Source organism: Pseudopipra pipra, chromosome 1 (genome assembly GCF_036250125.1).
Source record: "Pseudopipra pipra isolate bDixPip1 chromosome 1, bDixPip1.hap1, whole genome shotgun sequence".
NCBI lineage: Eukaryota > Metazoa > Chordata > Aves > Passeriformes > Pipridae > Pseudopipra > Pseudopipra pipra.
In genome coordinates, this window is record NC_087549.1 from 33,045,462 (window position 1) to 33,061,138 (window position 15,677).

General features: G+C 37.9%; 1 long non-coding RNA gene across 2 annotated transcripts in view; it reads left to right on the forward strand.

Moving 5' to 3' along the window:
* The window catches only part of LOC135416953 (uncharacterized), an 82,121-nt gene that overhangs the window by 22,523 nt on the left and 43,921 nt on the right, over positions 1-15,677 (forward strand). The window contains exon 3 of one of the 2 annotated variants that reach the window (XR_010431842.1): positions 5,492-5,563. The exons of the other annotated variant lie outside the window; for it this stretch is intronic. This is a non-coding gene — a long non-coding RNA (uncharacterized LOC135416953). Of the gene's footprint in view, positions 1-5,491; positions 5,564-15,677 lie in introns of those variants that run through there. 2 annotated transcript variants of the gene reach the window in all.

Genomic DNA, 15,677 nt, shown 5'->3' on the forward strand with positions numbered 1-15,677 from the left:
TATAGTGCACACAGTGCTGCAAGACAAGCACAAAATCTAGTCCTGGCATTAAGAAACTTTGTGCCACTTGACACAGAGACCGCTGACCATCTCTTTCTATTTTGAAAACTAGTGGAAACAGCAATACCTGAGGACAATGCAACAGGTGTCCCTGAAGCTCAGAAGCATTTCCAGTTAATTACACAGCCAGAGACTGTGGTGCTCATAAAATTTCTCTGTTTGCACCTTTGTTTGCTCTTATGCTTGCTTAGAAATTCTGCAGCTGCAGAAAACTTTAAGAAAATCTTTTCACCTTATAGAAACTGGAAAGAGCAAATACTGGCAGGGTACCTAAAAGGTGGGGTTCTGGTGTAAGACTTTTTTTAACTGGCTTATTTAAAAGCGAACGTAATAAACAACATGGAACCTCATTTTTGTATATCCTGTCAGGTTTTCAGATGTAGTGAAATGAGACCTCAGTGAATACTGCTAAAAGGACATTTAAACATTCATTCAAAGGCTTCAGATGGCTGCGGTAAGATTTTACAGGCTTCGCTAAAACATACAAATGAAAAAGTTAATTGACAGGGAAATAGCAACATTTAAATAAATATTCTGAAGGTTTCTGTAGGGCATGCCTGAAGGCATGTTCAGTGGAGTTTACACCAGTTGCCAACAGTAATATTTGTATTTTCTTCAGGAAATGCAGGCCATTTTGTGCAATACTGATTTATACGTTTTATCTGTCAGGACTATATTCCAATCTGATGCGATCAAAGAATCTCCAGTTGAAACTGTGACACAAGCAAAAGTTATTTATGGAAAGCCAAATACCAATTCTGCAAAACTGCCACTCTGTAGCCTCAGCCCATTCATAGAACTACTGAGGGAGAACTCTGAGCTCATGAATAGATAGCTAGTCTCTAAGTTACAGGTACACAAATGTATGGATTCAGGTACCTACAAAAATGAGAAATGGAGACCTAGCCTGGTTAGAAATGTATTATTTTATGATCTCCTTGTATGTATCTTAGTAGTCACAAGTAATGAGATTTTATTTATATACTGAGTATCAGAATTTTTTGGTCAGAATTGCATTGGATGCTCATTTTCCCCTTAAGATATTTAAAAACAACATTCCAATATTTCCTTCTCTATCATGTAAATTTGTATTTTAGAAATCTAGAAACTTTTTTCCACCTGATTACCTTTAGATTATCTAACTCTCTGCAGCCCCTTAAGGAGGTAGTAAAGTGCTTCCTAGAACCTCGTTATTTTTCAGCAGCTCACTGCATGCTTTTCAGCACAAGTTGGAAGGAACTTAGGTTGCTAAAAAGTCATCATTGTACACTAAAAATGTTGGATCTGTGTAATGGTTCTAAGTGAGACATATGAATGCCAGTTTATAATTCTTAACTGAGACCACAGCTTAAACTCCACTACATTTACCTTCAAAATATACTTCAAGAAGTATTTCAGGAAAGAACCAAAGATACGGTGTTTCCTTGTAAGTAGTAATTTGATTACATTCATAAGATAAGTACTCAAGGAAATATTAGGAACATCTCAAAAATAAATATATCTGTACTGCCATCCCTTTAGAAATATATTGCATGTCTTATAGGATTATTTTTCAAAAGAAGTTTCTAATGTTTTGCTTTTTTAATTCAGTACAGACATACACAGTACCGGTACTAGTCATTTTAGGAGTCTTTTATGCCTCTTCATGGATCTTGACTGCAGATGAAAGAATTCTGTCTCATTGAGGGTAGTACAAGTAATATAAAAATACAACTATAACATATTTACATCTGTTCTTGAATAGCACTAGATGGATTTCTCTGTGTGTGTGTATCCATGCACATTTGAAATATGTCTACATGCATATATTTTGCAAAGAGAAGAAACGAAATTTGGGTACAAAGTGTGCCTCTATTCAGTAAATTTAAAGCTGTGACTTGATTTATAAAATGTTATGGAGATTTATAGATATGGATTTAGAAATATGTCATTATTTGAACAGAATAGCAAGAATTTGAGTGGAAGTTTAAACTATGAGATATTCATTCAGCTGCATTCAAAATGAAACAGATAAATTTTATAGATTTTTGCTGCATTTTGCCAGCAAGGACAATATGTTTAGCCTAGTTAGTTTTATTTTACTGCAAATTCCTGGCAGATTTTACTTTCAGGGTCTCATCAGCTAAAGCTATGCTAAAGACAGTGGGATCATGTGTATATTAATAGTACAGTTTTTAAAAACACGTGGACATAAGCTGGATTCTACAAGCTTGTTTTTCTTACTATTTTTCTTGTACTAATAACAGATCTGAAACATCTATTTTAGGTTAAAAAAATAACAAATCTGAAATATCATCAAGAGGGTACTATGTGTGGGTGTATCTGCATGTGTTGAAAAGAGATTCTTGAATAGGAAAAGTTTGTTAATATATGTTATCTGTATCTATCCCCAATTGTCTTTCTCCTCTTCAATATGCCATATTGCCTGGCTCTGACAGGACAGTAGCTCTCTGCAGATTATGCACAAACCACACTTTTGCTTTTTTTTTTTCCCAAACAAAGAATCTCACTTTGGTTACCCAGCCCAGGTCTATGTGCTCATCCAACCAAAATAATGTTTCCTAGGAGCATTAATTGTACTTCTTCTTCAGATTAGCTGGATCAGCCATAGGGAGAGTGGAAGGAATAACCTTATATCTAAGGTTTTTATTTGCCTCTTTCTGGTCTTTCTAATTAGTGGGGGGAAAAATGGATGGCACTAGTTTCATCAGCAGCTCTCCCTTACTTGGCTTCCTTTTTATTTTGTCTGGCATGAAGCAGTGAAGTCTGTGTGAGTTATTACTGTCTCATGTCTCAGTACACAATTAATTTTTTTTCCCATCCCAAACTGCCAAGGCCCGGCTTTCATCCAATCTTTACAAAAAGGCTACTGTGTGAGGGGGTGGTTTTCATTCTTTTTCCAATCATGAAGGCAATAGTGTAAAATTTCCTTATTTTAAGATTTCTCCTTCTGAAGAAGAGAAAAAAAAAATCTTGAATTTGTAAGTTCTAAAGTCACATTGTCCTGTAGGTAGAGCTGACTTTTTCTAGAAGGGTCAGGGCATTACATAGCTATTTCCTAACTGAGTTTTACTGTAGGTGTTAAATTCCTATCCTGCATATTCTTCTTTGGTTTATGCAAGTAGTTGCCTCTTGAAATCTTTATATTATATTTCAAGTTTTGACATCTAATTAACTCTTATTAACTGCTCTTGAAGTTGCTATTTTTAAAAATCTGAACTTTTAATATACTGGCCCTTAATTTTATAAAACTATTTATAACTGATTTACCCCCAGATTTCTTTTGTCATCACAAGAAAATGACCAGTTTACTTTGAAAAGTCTCAACTGATACCTTGTGCTTTAAGACCCCACAGGATGCCAGTGCTCTGGAGTTAATATAAGAAATTACTCATTAAAATAATGTTGTTCAAGATCTCTTTCAGATTGGGGTTTTTATAATGGAGGCTTCACAGTATAAACCCTTTACAAAAAGAAGAAAAATGTATGTTTTACACAGACTTTATCATAACTCCAATATTCGGGTCCTGAATGATGGAGATTATCCACTTGGCCTGTGAACGGGTCTTCTTCTTTGTGTTCCTTTTATTTCCTTCCATATGTTTACTATTCCTATGGAAACCAACACTGTGATATGCACTGCTTAGACTTCCTTTTTAGCTGATATTTCTCAGAATGTATAAGAACACTGAGGCAGCCTATTGGGAAAAAAAAAAAAGATGAAAAGAGAAGAGCATGGAATACCTGAAATTGCTTTGAAGTGTAACAACAAGCCCTGCTCACTTGCTAAAAATCAGATCAGTTATGATAACTGGTTGGCAGGACTTGGTTCTGTGCCTAGATTTGTAACACCAGGAATAGTCATCCAACCCTTAAGTAATTCTGGAGCCAGATGATACATGTCTATATCTTCAGCAGTAAATTTCCATAACTGCTTGAATAATCAGGATATGCTTAGGCTGTCGCACCTTTGACCATGTTAATTGACTAGATTTCCATTAAGGTTCTCTCTACACACTAATTAGTTGGCTGCCTATCCATGGACAAGATCTGAAGACTATTTCAGTGGCACAGATTGAATATGAACATAAGAAGAGAAAAAAATGTAAATCACGACCACACGGACTAGGAAAAGTTTGAGAGATACACTAAGTCCTCCTGAAAATTAGTTTAAATCTTCTGTATTCCTATATTGTTAACAACACCTAAGAGTCACAGTTCATCTTCCATTCCTCTCTAAAGCCCCTCAAACAACTACTATGAACTCTTCCTCTTTGCCATCCTAGACCATGCTGGAACAGATCTGAATTTTCCCCTTCACTAATGAGAAGTCTTAAGCCTCCACAAATTGCTTAGTGAATGGAAAAACAGTTAAATACAGACTTGCACTGGGATACACAAAGGACTGAAAGAATTCCCCAATTTATGAAATTTAACCCAGGTGATGGGAGGTGAAGATGCAAAGATTTTAGGCAGGTTGCCTCAAGCACCAACTTTATCATGAACAGCAGGTTAGAGTAAGTGACCTCCTGAGTTCCCTTCCAATGTGAAATACTGTCTGATTCAGTGACTCTTCAGGGCTCCAGCTCCAGAAGAAGACTAAGGATTATAAAACCCAACCTTTCCTATAACCAAAAAAAGTCTATGTCTTCAAGAAAGCAACACATTTACAATGCAATCTTTCTTCCTTAGTATTATCTGCTTAAGGAGCTTACTGTTCTGAGTATTGGGGTTTGTGGTTCTCATTCCTAAAAGACCAATCTGCCAAGCCCAGTTTAGACTGCTTAGTTACATGTTTCATTAGGTGGTGAAACAGCTGTACATCACTAACCCTTCTGTTTGGTTACATTGCTGCTCCAGATGAGGGAGTGGTTTAGCCTGTTAAAGGCTGTTAAATCATACAAATGCTAATCCTTCCAGCATTTTTTAACTTGGGCATGTTATACTTGTTTTCCAGAAATGCACATATTGCACAAATGCTAGTGCTGACCTATTCATTGCCACGTTTTTGGTTTCCATTTCTATAAAATATATCTAACAATCAATAAAATATATCAAGAAAAGTAAAGAATTACCTCAGCTTAAGAACTGAAAAAAATATATAAAACAACAAAAGTTATTAAATGGTCAATCTCCAGTGCTGCTTGAAGATAGCAATAGAATGTTTTAGCAGTACAGAACATAGCTATCTGCTGACTGTTATTTCAAAAAAATGAGGTAGAAGTATTTACCATTTTGTGTTAAATTGGAGGGAGCTGTGAGAAGCTCCATGAAGAAGCAATCATGTTAAAATAATACAAATGAGTACATTTATAGAAACAGACTCACTCTCAAAGACGGCAATACTCTTTCTGTTTTCCATGTTGAAAATAGGATGAATATATTACTTAGGCTATAAATAGATATTTGACATAGCAAAAATTTCTGACAGATCCATTGTTGCACGGCTGGCCTACACATGTCTGCAGTTTGCAAGTCACCATATTTGATCATCACCTCAAGGTCAGTATGAAAATATTGCATTGTTTTGATCTGCAGATTTTAAGGGCTTCCTGACATGCCACAAATGTGACATAGATATCATTCATGAAGATGATAGTGTTACCTGCCTAGAGGTACAGCAGCTGCTCTAACAGCATAGTGTCTTTGTTTTTCAGCTGATGTTAGGAAAAGGTAAGGCTAGAGGCTGCAGAATGACATGTCAACTTGTAGCATGAGATAGCGCCCAAGGTGCTTCCTTTCATTCAATTTGGAATTCAACAACTTGTAAACTTGCTGGTATTTTGTCCCTCACTACTAGTTCTTTGTTATGATTGGTGAGTAATGATTTGCCTGAGTGAAACAGCTGTGTTAATCTGAAAACAGAAGAGGAATAAACACGGGAAAATTGCTTAAATAGGATCTAAACAAACAGACAAATTGGCATTGTCTGTGCTTTTTCTATCTTGCTGACAGATTTAGATGTGAAACAACAATTTAAGAAAAAACAGGCTGCTTGAACTTTTCAGAGTAAAATATTCTCAGGTATTTATGTAATCACCTACCAAGCTTGTGAGAAGGACAATCAACCTTGGCAGTATTTCCAACATAGTAGTAATATAATTAATGTACTTACTGTATCAGCTGGTAAATTAGGGACAGAATTTTGTTTTCTGTCATCCTTTAGTGCTGGTAGTTAGATTTCTATTGTAAAATGTCATATATTAAGCCTTCTTAGCAGTAGAAACAAAACTGATTTTTTCCCTAATAGGTAGGATAGGGCCTATGGCAAAAGAAATTGTACAGATAGGACAGACAATCAGGTGAAAAATCAGCCTTGCTGCTTACAGCAGTTGGAGATGTTGATGAGCACTGGTGACTACTGGTACCAGAGGAAGCCTGCCCACCTCCTAGAAACAGCTGCTGCACGATCATGGCTGTTTGCTGTTATAGCAGTAGCAGTATCTGGGTTAGATTTTCAGAGTTTGAGCTGTGCAAAGTAAGTGACTTCTTATCCCTGGCAATGTGCTCTCATACTTCTGAGTGTGTTTTGAGCTGACTTTCATGACCAGAGTGGTCAAACGTCATATTGTTAGCACACACACACAGACTGGTATTTCAGGAATAAAGTAGTTGGTGTTACAGAATTGAGAAAATATGTCCTATCTCAAAATGTCTGCCTTTCTACATTCTTTTTTCTCCCTTTCACAGTAACATCAGCATGGTAGGAGTGAAAATCCCTAGGGATTTTGATCTCCACAGGGAGAACAATTTTTGTGCTGTGGAAATGTCATTATAGGAGGCAAATTACAACAGGACTCAATCAGCTTCAAGCTGTACTTAAACAGATTTGGAAATAAGATACAACTTTTCAAATGAGAGCAACTGACCATCAGAACAGATTTCCAAGGAATGCTGTAACTTTGTCACCTGGCATCTTTAAATCAAGATTGGCCGTCTTTCTAAAATAAGCGCTCTACTTCAACCACCAAGCTATTGAGCTCTGTTCTGTTGTAGGGAAAAATAATTATCTTCAACATGGAAGTAACTAGCAAAAATATTCTGACTTTTGCTGGACAGTTCAGACTAGTAATTTCTTGTGAGTGACATGATTATAGCAGTCCTTTCTAGGACTATGAATAATATTCTGTGGAAAATGCGCGTAGCTGACCTACTATGCACTAGAAGGCATAAGTGTCCATGGAGGTCCGGAGTCAGTCCTTTGCACCTTTGGGAAACCTTGCATGATGACTTATGCAGTAAACCTGAGATGTCTGTCAAGATGCTGCAGAAGACACAGTCCTCCAATGCATTGCAGGTGGTAGGAGGAATCTTCTTCATTTTATTCTGTGGTCATCACACAGGTTTCTTCCTGTTCTAAAGTAATATCTCCTAAGAGGATAGACATCTTTCATAAAGACCCTTTCCAGGCAGCGAAACTAATTTATTTCTGCTATTTATTATGCTGTTCAGCAGCTGAAATATACTAGCCGCAAAATTTTTTGTCTGTTGCCTTTTTCTTTGAAAAGATGGAGTAATGCTACACTCAGTTTGCTAGATAAACCACCAGTTTAGCAGTTTGCACCAGTTATAGCTACTAGTCTTCTGCATCATTCAGAGCTGCTATCATAAAGCAAACTGAACTTCTTACTTCAGCTATTTGGACTTTGTTTTGTCGCAGTTTTATAGCAATGATTTCAGGGCTGGGGACAGAGAAAGTACTGAGGTTGCTGATCAGGCATTTATGGATTATTTCTTACATTTTTACTTAGCATGCACCCAACAGTAGTTTCTTGTTATTTTTTTTTTACTGATCTGTACTGCAAACAAGGAGCTCACATAAGCAACCTATATGAGAGGTGAGTGGCCATTTAAGAAAACAGGTTATAGGCCCAGCAGTCCTGAAAACAAGGCATCTTAGCCTTGTGTGACACTATGGATTCATCAAAATTCAACAATTTACTGTTATTTGATTTTATACATTCAGTCAAATGATTAAAGAACTTTATTTCTAGTGTAATAGATTCTTGAGTTTTCTAGATTAGAGTAGGAAAAGAGCCTGCTGACGCTACTGTATTATTACTCAAAAAAAAAAAATCATTGTTGAATCCATGCAGACCCTTTCAAAGACACCCTAAACTTTGGTGCAATATATGACACTGAAACCATTTTTCATTCTGGCCAAAGGTAGCTGGCACTAACTGGAGCTTTGAATTCAGCTCATTGGTTAGCAATTTTTAATTACTAGCAAATGCTTTTTCTTAAAAGCTCAAACTTTTCAGAATTCTAATTTTTCTAATGCCTAACTTTTTCTCTGAGAATCAGCTGGAATGCATTTGGGTTTTCTTTTTCCAGGAAAACAGATAAAGTACTTCCAATCATCTGATTTAAATTCACCAAATAAATTATTTTTTAAAATAATAATAATTTTACTTTTTATTTTATATACAAATAAAAAAAAACCACATAAAAATATGGGACAAACAGTCAGTCTGAGGATAGGAAATTATTTATCTACATGACTCCATTTAGCAGTAGAAAAAGGTTAATTCTTAACTGTGCATTTCTGTGAGGCATTTGTTATTCTTGCAATTAAACACTTACAATAAGCACTATATATGTCTTCACTGAATCTTAATTTAATGCTCACTATTTGATGACACGTCAGACCTCATCAATTTTACACCTTTTTTCCCCTGGAATGAGTTTTCATTTACCAATTTCAATCCAATTACTCTTGCTCTCCCATTTCATTAGGCCTTGTAAATGTGATCCCACAGTACTGCTGTTAACGACTGCTAGCAAGACCTCATAAATATATTTTATAATTGATGGATGTTACATAACAAATGAATGCCTTAAAAATCATGCTGAAAGGCATTAGAACACCAGTCCTGTTGGAGGAAGAAGTGAAAACCTCCCTCTCCACATCTGGAAATAAATTCAGTTCGACAATGTTTCGCTTGCTATTAAAAGTTCTCTGTTTGCTTGTTATGCTTGATAAGTTATTAGAGATGACAGCTGGCATTTGAATGAAATTTACAGTCAATTACATATTCTGAACTCAAGCAGAATTCAGAATTGTGCTGATGGAGACTGAAAGTTAGCCTAAAAAATCCCCAGAAAATATAAAATTTAGAAATTTTATGTAATATTACAAATTTGTACACTGACACCTTGCACAGGTCAAAATGAATGATGATGAACATGTATGCTAGTATTTAGAAAGTTCAGGTGTAATAGGAATACAGCTTCCTTGAGAATGACCCCAGCTCAGTTGCCCGCTCAGTTGCTCCAGGTATGCCACTGGAGGGTGGCTTCTGTGAGATTTGTGAGTACATATTTTCAGGTTTGACTAAGCAGATTTGCAGCAACTGGTCAGCTTGGAAAGAGCTCAGGGAGAGGATTAATATAAATACATAGAATCATATAGTGGTTTGGGTTGGAAGGGATCTTAAAGATCATCTCATTCCAACCCTCCTTCCATGGGCAGGGATGTCACATCCTAGATTAGGTTGCTCAAGCCCCATCCAATCTGTCCTTGAACACTTTCCAGGATGGGACATCCACAGCCTCTCTGAGAAACCTGTTCCAGTGCCTCACTACTCTCTGAGTAAAGAATTTCATCTTAACATGTAATCTAAATCCCTCTTCTTTCAGTTTAAAATCATTGTCCCTTGTTTTCTATGTCAAAAGTCTCTCTCCCTCTTTTTTTACAAGCCCCCTTCAAGTACTGGAAGGCCACAATGAGGTCTCCCCAGAACAGCACTGCATGTAGTGTGGGATACTTTCACCCTCTGGGATGGAAGAAGTTACTTATGTATATAATGTTTAATTAACTATATAATTTTGAAAAATCCTCAGCCACACTTTCTATGTCTGCAAGGAAGTTGTAAATTTGGGTCCTAACATGAGTGAGCCCGGACATGCAACCACAGAGTTGAGATTGCACTACTGACCCATGTTCAAACCAATACCCTCCAGGATCCCCTATATGCTTCTGCAAATCTGCTTTTAATCTAGTTATACCCAGCCTGTGCTGGTGCATGGGGTTGTTCCTTGCCAGACACAACATTTGGCATTTCCCGTTGCTGAATTTCTTGAGGTTCACCTACATGACTGTCCTGGTCATTGATGAAGGTATCAGAGAGCATGAGGATAAACAGAATATGAAGATGAAGGTGCTATATCAGTCCCTGAAGCATGGCATTCACAACCAGCCCCAACTGAGTTTGTTAGCATTGACCATGCCTCTCTTTGCCCAAGTGTCTTGCCAGTTTTTCAGCCACATTATAGTTAACCTATACAATCCATCTCTCCTCAATTCAGCTACAAGGCTGCTGTCAGAGACAGCATTGAAGGTTTTACTGAAGTCCAGGTGACATTTACTGCTTTCTCCGCATTACAAAGCCAGACATTTCATAGCAGAAAATAGTCTAGTTGGTCAGGTGTGATTTTTTTGGTTAATCCTTGCTGGCTATTCCCAGACATCTTGCATTTCATATACCTAGAAATGGCTTCCAGAAGGATGTACTCTATCATTTTGTCAGGTGCTGAGTTTAGGATGAAAAGCATCCTCCTCACTGTTCAATTTTTTTTTTAATAAGAGCATTTGGCTCTTTCCAGTAAGCAGAAGCACGCTGGAATTGCTACAAGCTTATCAAATGTCTCTCAGTGACTTAAGCCAGTTGACATTCTTGAATACCTCCTGGTGTGCCTTGATGGACTTGCACGTCCAACTTACTTAAGTAGCCCTAACTTTGTCTTCCTCTGCTTTTGGTAATATCTGCCTCCCTTAAACTCTTCTGTGATGTATGGAGATCAGGAAGGTTTGTGAGCAATGCAGACTAAAGGAAAGAAGGTATTGGTACCTGAGCCTTTTCCATGTCCTTTGGCACAAGACGGCCTGTTTCAATAAGATGTGGAGTCATGTTTTCTTGAATCTTGATTGTACTACCAATATATTTGTAGAAACTCTTCTTGTTCCTGCTTCACATCTCACACCACTTTTACCCCCAGACAATACCTTCTTAATTCTATCTCTGCTTTCTGTATGCCTCCTCAGTTGCTTCTTCCTACTTCCATCTCTTGAACATTTCCTTTTAGCAGCTGAACTCTGGTTTCTCAGCCAACCCTCCTCCTGGCCTGCATGCACATATTCATGCCTACTCAGGTCTGGGTGGATGATTCCTGTCCTTTGAGGATGATGTTCTTTAAGACTGACTAGCTTTCCATGACTCCTTTGTCTTCTACAGGAATCTCCCTACTAGTTCCCTGAACAATCCAAATTCTGAGGTCCAGGGCTGTTTTCAACTGATTGGCTTGCTTAGTTCTCTCTGGATCTTAAACTCTACCATCTCCTTGTCAGTGCTGCATCTCCATCTAGTTCTACTTAATCATGAGTAGCAGGTCCATAAAAACACCCTCCCTAGTCCAGCACCTGTATTAAAATATTGTCTCTGATCATCTCCAGAAACCTCCCGGATTGCTTCTAGGTGCTGGGAGATAGGACCTGTGATCACCTCCTTTTCTGGGCCCCTGGCCTACAGCTTCACAACCTGTTCCCAACCATAGGACAAAAGCCACTTTTTTGTATAGACAGAAAATGGCCCTTCTTCTCACCTTTGCCTGTCTTTCCTCCACAGTCTGTGAATCCCAGACTCCTCTAGGACTGAAAGACAACATTCTTCATTATATTTTCTGTGCAACATTCTCTCTGTTTTTTTACCAAAAAAAATCTTAATTTGAAGCATCATTTAATGTTTGTCTAAAATAAATTCAGAACAGATTCTTCATTTTTATTCCTATTTATCTGTCATGCACATCATTTGGACAGTAGGACATAAGCACAGGGGCTTGTGTCTTGTCTGTCAGAAATGTTGCAATTGTGCATGGTGCACCAAATTCACCTCTGATAAATCTTCATGGCATTCAGCAACTATGTCACTCAAGGCCTCTGTGACAAACCTGTTGCAGTCAATCTGTAGAGTTGCTACAGATATTCCATCTTTGCAGAAGGTTTGTCTCTGTATGTTCCCTTGATTTATTTTCACCCTGCACAAAAAATCTCCAATACATCATTTTGTACATAAAGCTGGCTATTACAAGAGATGAGATGATGAAGAATAATTACTAACAGAAGTGAGCTGCTTAACAATCATTAAAGCAGCTCAATGAAAATGGTTATTAATCTTCCCTTGAGAAAAGTGAACTATATTTAAAGTCCACTTTTTTCCCCCTTTCAGTTTTACTCCTTTCCTTTTCTTTCTGTATTCCTTCTCAGCACCAAAGTTGATACTCAAAGATTTGTCCAGTGGTGTTGCTTCAGGCTTTAGCTGTCAAGCAAGTTTAAGGGATTATGTGTCAACGACAGGAGCAATACTGTTTCCAAAGGTCTGATAAATCAGAGCAGCTGTCCTGTGCCAGGGAGTGCAGTGTGTTCCTGCGTGCAGGCTGCGAGACCTAACACACCTGCACACTAAGAAATGGGTAGCTCTAAGTCCTTGGGCTGCTCTAATGATATCATATAGACCATTTACTACTGACTGAACATTCTGTGATTGTTTTTGATGAATAATTACTACTAGAACAAGCCAGGGTCTTTCATGGAAATGAGTTTCCTGCCTGTCATGTAAATAGACAAAGCCATAGCATAACTTTCTCAACCCCTGACATAAACTAGACTTACTGTTAATGTTGAAACAAATATTTTTATTCACTTCTGCGCAAGTAAATCATATGGATTAGTCAAAGGCTCCGTTAAAAAATAAGAGGTTTAACATGCTTTTCGGCATATTTTGTTTTTCTTGCTTTCAGCTGTAATTTACCCTAAACACAAACAAATGATCTTTAACTTTTTTAAGAACTATTCCCACGATTTTGGTCCATTGCAAAATATTAGTTCATTAAGAAAGAATTTAATTGTTATACCTCAACAGCTGAAATTTTTTTAGAACTGAAAAAAAAATCCCAAACTTTGTACTTTTCAATCTCACTGTCCTACAGATTTGCAAAGCGCTTGAATCTTTGCAGCCAATATTTAATTCTAGAAAGTAAATTTATATGGACATGTGAAAGTGGAATTTAAGGTAATTATTTTAAAATTTGGTTTCTTTTAAATCACTCATCTTGTTTAAGATATACACTATTATTAGAATCAAAGAAAATGACATATCAAAGTAACACGAGGAAAAAATCCTATTATCCTGGATAGTCCTAAAGAAAATAAAAAAAATTGTCCTTTTCTGAAAATAATATTGCGCTAGATTTTGAAAGCTTCCAGAATGTTAAGTATTGTAAAGCAATAGAGACTTTCCTAATAATGCCTACTATACGATATTTGAATTAAGGCTTTGACAGAATTTATACATGGATATGTCACATGAATCTGTGCATCTGCGATCCTAACCATAGCTAATGCATTTGCCTATCTACACAGTATTATGGGAATATTGTAGACAGGAAATTGGAGTATTATAATTTCTGCTAAAAGTGGCTTGGGAATATTTTTTAAGAGACATTATGAAGAAGTACATCTAAAAAGACATCTGTTATAGCATCCCACAAGGTCTATGAATCTGTACCGTAGTAAACTGTATCAAGTTATCTCCTCTACATAGACAATCAGTACACCTGAGAGCCAGCCTTTCCTGACAGGGCCATTTCATCTGATAGAGTATCAAATGGCTTGTTGATTATTCTGACTTCAAAGGCCAACGGTGCTGATATCTTCAAGGTGGTCTGTAATGCCTGAGTGATGAGGCCACCTGTCAATGTGACTGCAAAATTAAAGAGAATCTGTTGGGAAATGGAGGGTAAACTTCCTCTCCCTCAGATTAGCCTGATTAGCCTTGAACAATTTAACTTGTACAAATCAGTTTTGTAGCTATGGGAAAATTATTTATCAATGGCTACCTTTTTCTTGGGATGGGGGGTGGGGTGAACCATTTATGGTGAGTAGTTCTGTAAAATGTGCTCACCTACTTCAGAACCAGTTTTCTATTTGCCGAGTTAAAAAATAAAGAGAAGTCTTCTTCATTTCTATCAATGTTTGAAATGGTGAATTTGTTTAGGATGGTAAAAATAACTATTCTTCTTTGCTAATTTTAACGAAAATGCTCTGTTGAGGGTAGCAGAATGTCAAGAACTAGGGAAAACAAAGGTGTCATTTATGGAATAATAGTCTCTTAGCCAACAACAACATATTTTAATCTTTATGATAGGAAGAGGAACAATGTTTTGCATTCAAGGAGGAAGATAAAAGGGGAGATAGGCTGGTCTTCTCTCTTCTCATTAAAATAGGGAAGAAGAAGCTGTTAAAAGCCTCTAAAGCATCTATGAAAGTGGGTATTATGAGTTGCAATATGGGGCATGTTTCTGGGGTTTTTTTTGCCTGCCGTTATAAGCAAAGCAGAAGGCTGAAGGAGGAATCCCAGTGTTAATGTATTGATATAACTTGCTGATATTTAGGATGTCCTATAGCCTGCTCACTGCCATTCTTCTCCCCAGAAGCCGGTGGCCATCCCTATCACAATCAGGAGTGAACCCATTCCATGGCTGAAATGCAGACATATCCATCACCTGACAGGTACCTCTCCAGGCACTTGTTTGGAGTGCAGATTCATGTCAGGTCACTCATTGAGGCTGCCTAAATATTGTTTTAGTGACAGTCATGTGCTAGAAAGGGGGACTATCATTTTAGGCCTTCAAGTGTTCTCTCTTCAGTCTACCATTTCAGGAAGTTTAGACAGATCTACTGTTAAGTCTTAATAACCATGATCACAGAAAGAGTGTGCAGCCACTCAGGGCAATCTTTGCCCATGTAAATATTTAGCTCCATATGTAGGAGCTGATTTTTTGTTATATGGCATGATTGCCTAGAGCAGCAGCCCAGCCCAGCCCTGCCCTATCTATTCATCTCACCCTGGAGACATACAGTGTATACCCAAGGATGTGGTGGGAGTGAGGGGGTCTCACCATCAAGTGGTCTCAGGTCTGCACTGGCAGTCAGTATAATGTCTCATTTGCTGCTCCTGTGCAGATCAAGTGTATCCTGGCAGTTATCTGTCACTGACCTTTCGAGCCAAAGTCCTTCCTTAAGATGACACCATCCTCTGGATTTCAATGAGCCAAGAGGCTCATTGGTTTTCAATGTGGATTTCAATGAGCCAAGAGGCTCATTAAGTGGATGTAGATTTCAATGTGCATTTCAATGAGCCACGAGGCTCCTTCCAGCCTGTATTGGGTTTGCGTGGGAAGGTTTTGGTAGCAGAGGGAACTACAGGTGTGGCTGTAGACTGCCATAGACTTCTCCTGTGTCTGATGAAGCCAATGCCAGCCAGCTCCAAGATGAGAGCTGCTACTGGTTGAAGCCAAGCCTGTCAGCAATGGTGGCAGTGCCTCTGGGATAACAGATTTAAGAAGGGGGAAAAGTTGCTGTGCAACAGAAGCTACAGTTGGAGGGAGGAGTGAAAAATATGTGAGAGAAACAGCTCTGCAGAAAACAAAGTGAAAGAAGGAGCAGGAGGAGGTGCTCCAGACAGCAGAGGAGATACTCCACTGCAGTCATCATGAAGACTATGGCGAGGCAGCTGTCCCCCTGCAGCCCACAGAGGTCCATGGTGGAGCAGATATCCATC